At 35.7% G+C, this 6,288-nt stretch overlaps 1 long non-coding RNA gene across 1 annotated transcript; it reads right to left on the bottom strand.

The window, feature by feature from the left end:
- Positions 1-2,988: 2,988 nt before the first annotated feature.
- Positions 2,989-5,859, bottom strand: LOC133312087 (uncharacterized). Its single transcript, XR_009751636.1, has 3 exons — positions 5,409-5,859; positions 4,410-4,498; positions 2,989-3,297 (listed from the first exon to the last, which is right to left on the bottom strand). It is a non-coding gene; the product is annotated as an uncharacterized LOC133312087 (long non-coding RNA).
- Between the last annotated feature and the right edge of the window lie 429 nt (positions 5,860-6,288).

Raw genomic sequence — 6,288 nt, 5'->3', positions numbered from 1 at the left:
TCACTCTCACAAAGAGGTAGGACCTATACTTTTTTTTGTCTATTCTCTCTCCATAATCTATTTCTTTCTCTCACTTGAAATGACATAACTTTACATCATTTAAAACGACACGTATTTTTCCGCTAAACATATGCAATACAAAGGTTTAGAAAAGGATTTAGATTTATGAATCTCTCATTAGGACCATCACCCAAATTATTAACAATGTATCCGAACTCATCATGCCAAAAAGTTGGGTTTTGATCATGAATCTGAATATGTATTAAAAAAAAAACTAAGAAAAAGAAAGGTCGGCTGCTGTCTTTTGGACATAAGCAATATAAAGAAGGAAGCATTAGCACCACATACAGATCATCAACACAGGACTAGTGAAAATATGATCTTGCAAGTATATTTTAGTCTACCAAAGAAAGTAGACCACCTAATAACTTGAAATAAAGGTTCATGAGAAAGTTTAAAAAATAAATCGAACTAAATTATAGTCAAAAGTTGCAATAATCTGTTTGTAAGTTTCTGTCTGGTTACATCTTTCCAATTCTCTGGAAAGGATAGGGAATAAAGAAACAAAAATTCACAATGTTCGACTGTGTCTTCTTTTGTACAAAATTGAATTGGTCATTGACCATCTACGTTTCAATCTTCTCCTTTATGACCTATGCAAGCGAGAAGTAATTTCTAGGAAGACATCTTCTCTACAAGGGATTGTGAGGCCACCCATTGGATGATCAAATCCAAATTCTTGTTCAACTTGACTCAGTAGGTCTTGTATTGAAGGATGGTTCAAGTATGATATAGGAATCACAAACCGCTTCTTTTGGTTTTCTCCAACATAAACTGCAAGATGGCCCTTTGGGACATGAGTGCGCCTTTGAAGACCAGGAAAACTGAAACCCATTGCAGATCAAGATAATTATTTGAAAAGACTTGTTTAAGAAGTAGTTACGTTGGTGCTTCAAATATGCAAAAGGACTTGACTTGTTTGTGACTGCAACCATGACTATGTCTATGTATAGATAAAGAGAAGGCTTTGGAAAACCATTTAGGTACAAAAATAATTGATGAAGAGCTATCCAAATGGGGTCTAGTGAGAAACATAGGCGTGAAGGAGCACATGATACTGTCTAGGATGAAAGATGAAGAAATTAAGTGAGGCTGGTTGCCCATTGTTTTAAAGAGAAAAAGAGAAATCTATAACATCTAAACCTAATGCTTGTCTAAAGAATTTAATAGCTGACGTATAGTGTTCTATGCACATTTGAGACATCATGTTCGCTTCATATTGAACAGGCAACTAATACCATGGACCATAAACATTTAGATAAGGCTTAGAAATTGTTGGCACATACATACAATTTTCCTTTTACAAAACAATTGAGAGTTGAGACAATAATTAATACAAGGAAAATTTGTTCCTCTACCTTGCATGTATAAATGTAAAGTGGATGAGACAAATCAGGGCCACTGTAAAATGTAAAACAAGGCACGGACAATTAAACTTATCATGCACATGTGCAACTTAATCTGCTCTGCTACGATGATTACTATCAAGTGGAAAGCGTATCATAAGTTGAGAAATACTACAAGTAAAATACCAACGAGAGAATTTTATGTTTGCAGTTACATACAAATTACTACAAAGCTTTATTGAGTTTGTAATAGAAAGTTCAACTGCCTCTTAAATTTTCAAGTGAGGTCAGTGCTAGCACATTATCCACATGAAGTAAAAAGAATTTGTATGAGCTAGCCCCTCCAGGAGATATATGTATTAAGGGAAGGCTCTGTTTATATATTTTTTTAATAAATTTTTGTAAATTAATGTATTCCCGAAACGAAAGTATATGGTGTAATCTTATATATTTTTGAAAGTACATAGTATAGTTTATAAGAGTTTGCACATAAATACTATTCTCCAAACATGATTATTATTTTATAAGACACTAATTAATAGTCTAGCTTCTCTTGCGAGTGGCGATGACAGTGTCAAATAGAGTGGAATTTGGGAAATTTGACTCCTACTGGGTCAAATTTTGGGCTTTACGTGAATTAAAAGACTGGGCTCTTGCCTTCTCGCTTTAGTGGTAGTGCCCCAACTAAATTTAGATTGAGAGGGAAATGTGCAAATGGCCTTGGTCCATCCTGAATCCAGCAATGCAAGTGCCCGCTTGATTTCGGACCAGTTCGAGAAAATTAAAAGAACTTTATTAACTATAAGTTTCTATTTTTCAAAAAATTCAATTATATAAAAAAAAGATACTAAATACTAATGGAACTATAAGTTACGATGAGGGATATTCTTACTATCAAAATCTTCTATTACCAACTCATTACCTAACTAATCATCATTGGATCAACATTTTTTCTTTCTTTAAAAAATTTTTAGCATTCTCTTTTTTTGTTGATTCAATGGTGATTAAATAAGTAGTAAGTTAGTAGTAAAAAAATTTGGTTGTAAGAATATCCTTACTCATAAGTTATTATGCTAACATGCCAAGTTTCCTTTCACATTCCTTGTCTATTCCCTGTTCTCCGTTCCTTATCTATCCTTCAGAACTCTTTCACAAATTGCACCTAAGGAGAGCTAATCATTATTCTACTATTTTTTTTATAATACAATAATAATATTAGGTTTGAATCTATATAATCTCATGACACGCAAGTACTGGATCACTTATAATAGCTTTTTATTAATTTCCTTTGGCAGTGGTAGGATTGTAACATCCCCAACCTCGAGCCGGTTCAATTAACATGCATATGATACTTAACAGAAACAGCGGAAGACTTAACTTACGAAAATACGAACTAAATTTTCTTTTTCTTTAATCCTTTTTCACATGACATATCACATTGCATACTTCTTCTAATTTAATTCTTATTTTACGGAGACGAAAATCGAACAAAGTAACCTCTGTAAATCGGACAACTGGGGATTTTCCAATCCCACTCTCAAGAGTTCCTGATAGACAGTTTAAACAATATATATTTCCAGAAGTACCAGTCATGCAAATATACTCAGATACCCATCTATGGGCGCATGCTGAACTTGGCTCCGTGCCACAAATCTAATAGCATGCAATCCAATACATAACATAACTGAATACTACATAGTCATATCATCATGCCTGAATACATAAATGTACATGTATCGAATATGAACACTATGCAACAATACATCTTTTCCAAAAATACGTCTAAAACAAATAGTAGCATCCGACCACCCAGAACTCCACATTCTCATACTAGTACCTCTAGCCACGGTTAGTGTCCTGGTCCCATGAGGCTCTTCAATTAACTGTGTTCCTGAAATCATATCCCCAAACGGGGTTAGAGACGAATCTCTAGTAAACTCCAGGTTTATGGAAAACCCTCCATACCCTGGGCTCACTTCCTGCATGACAGTCAGATACATAATATACAAAACATCATATAAGCAATTATCATAACTGAACAAAGCATATATACATATCTTATCAAAGACAAACGCAATCATTCCCAATGGATGACCCCAAGCGAAAATCAATGCACGTAACAAATATCTTTTACAAAAATCATCACAATACTCATATCAGAACAAACGTGTTATATCAGAGACGTACGCAATCGTTCCCAAGGGATGACCCCAAGCGGAAATCAACGTACGTAACAAATATCATTTACAAAATCATCATACATATCCCATAAAACATGTCATGTAATCAAATATCATAACTAAACAAAACATATACACATATCTTATCAGAAACGTACGCAGTTATTCCCAAGGGAGGACCCCAAGCGGAAATCAACGCACGTGTTCCCAAGGGAGGACCCCAAGCGGAACCAGAACATATCAGAGGCGTACGCAGTCATTCCGAAGGGAGGACCCCAAGCGGAAATCAACGCACGTGTTCCCGAGGGAGGACCCCAAAGCGGAACCAGAACATATCAGAGGCGTACGCAGTCATTCCCAAGGGAGGACCCCAAGCGGAAATCAACGCACGTGTTCCCGAGGGAGGACCCCAAAGCGGAACCAGAACCTATCAGAGGCGTACGCAGTCATTCCCAAGGGAGGACCCCAAGCGGAAATCAACACACGTGTTCCCGAGGGAGGACCCCAAAGCGGAACCAGAACATATCAGAGGCTTACACCATCAGTCCCGAGGGAGGACCCCAAAGCGAACATCCGGGTACTATAGAATCAATGGCCAGATATTGTTACAGAAATCATATTACAGAAGTCATATCATAACAAAACATATCATATTAACACATATCAAAGTAAATACATCAAAACAAAACATATCATATTATCATATAGCTCTATATGAATGCATCTATATCATATATCTCATACATATCATACAACCTGACCACAGTCCGTACACTATGGCGGAACACAAAGTAGGAGCAAACCCCATAAACATAGAGCTTACCTCTTGGAGCTTTACAATTTGCTTACTTGAAGAACAAGCTATTTATCTTGCTCCACGAGAATCCAAACGTTCACAGTCTCTAGGCACACCTAGAGAAGGAATTCAACACAAAACTCAATAAAATGATATAATGCCATGTAAATATACAAGACACATACTTTATTGTTTATTTTCTTTTTACTTAATCATATTAAGTCATGAGTGGGTGGTTCTTTGTTCAACAAATCCCTACAAAATTCCACATGTTCACTTAGTCTTAGGATAGTCCCAAAAGGCCTTTAGAACACTCATTACTCCTCTTACCACCTAAAAGCCTATTTTTCCCAATTTAAGGCAGAATGCCCATTACAAAGGAGCTATAAGATTTCTCTTTGTCTAGTGCCTAAACCCAAGCTTAGCCACCTATATAAATTATTTTACACATATAAGTGTTCTTACTTTGCGAAACAATATCTCCGCAAATATACTTCCTTTGAAAATGGCCAAAACTCATTTTAAGGCCATACAAAGGAGCTACCTTATTTTCTTTTTTATTTCACCAAAGCGAAGGTCTATACACCTTAAAATATTATTCCACGCATAAAATTATGCTCGCTTTGTAAAACAGTAGCTCATAGCACATACTTCCTTTGAAAATGGCTAAGAGGCACATACAAGAAATCATGCCAACTTCATGATTCCAATGCTTTAGTCCATCAAATTCAAGCTTATCACACACCTTTAATCCAAGATTCATTAATTCATATATATACAGTACTGTTCCTCTCTACAGTACTATTCATGTATACGTCATTATTCACGTATACGACACTATTCAAAAATACGTTATCTTTAATTTTTTTCAAATACATTTTCACCGTTAAAATTCTCATCTAAACATTTTTCTCAACATGAGCTAAACTTGAATCAAGCTCTAACATGCTCAATCAAAACAAATTTTCAAAATGAAAACCTAAATTCAATCTTCATAAAAACATGAAAAGGAAGGGAATTTCTTACCACAATGCACTCTAGAACAAAGGAGAGATGAGTTCCTAAGCTCCCATGGCCTCAAGCTCCATCAAAATCTATCTTTTCCATGAAATTCGAAATCTTTGGGGGAGAAGATCTCTCTCTACAGTGAACCCCACCCAGAAATATTGGTACCAATAGGTTCCTCTCGAAATTTCTCACAGGTTTGGCTTTGGAACGGAGTGATTTGGAGGTCTCTAGCTCAAGTTATGAATTTTGGAAGATTTAAAACCAAAATCTCCGTTCTTTCTTTCCCTTACTGTCGTCGGATGAAACGTAGAAGAAGGAGAATAGTGACTTAATTGAGTCAATTAATGAGTTTACTTTATCAGTGGGTATAAGCTTATCTATCTACACACCTCCATTCATTACCAAACTTTACCCTATGGACTAGAATATTTTTCTAGTCACTTTTTTATATTTACTTTCACTTTTTGGATAACTTTATTTACCCGCATTTTTACTACTTTACTGTCATTTTAACTCTTTTTTTCACCAAAGGTGACTTATTTCTTTTTCTTTATACTTATCCTTCAATATTAAATCCATAACTACTAGTGAGGGCTATTATATTCACCCCACCTTTTAAGGATTTTGCCCACAAAATCAAACATAAGACATAACACATACATGACGTCAAACTCAGGATAACGCTGGAGAATATCATTCTCTCGCTCTCTAGTAGCGTCCTCAGAAGTCAAACTTTCTCATTGTATCTTAACCAGAAGAATAACCATGTTCCTCAATACTTTCTCATCGCGAACCAGAACTTTCAGTGGTCCCACAACAAACTTCAAATCTTACTTTACCTCATTATCGTCCTGCTGGACAATGTGGGACACATCAGATACATATCTACAAAGTTGAC

Source organism: Gastrolobium bilobum, unplaced genomic scaffold, assembly GCF_033153095.1.
Source record: "Gastrolobium bilobum isolate Gb01-03AN ecotype WA unplaced genomic scaffold, APGP_CSIRO_Gbil_v1 utg33886, whole genome shotgun sequence".
In the NCBI taxonomy this organism is placed as follows: Eukaryota; Viridiplantae; Streptophyta; class Magnoliopsida; order Fabales; family Fabaceae; genus Gastrolobium; species Gastrolobium bilobum.
Note: the sequence above shows the minus strand (reverse complement) of the source record. Positions and strands in the feature narration are given on the sequence as shown.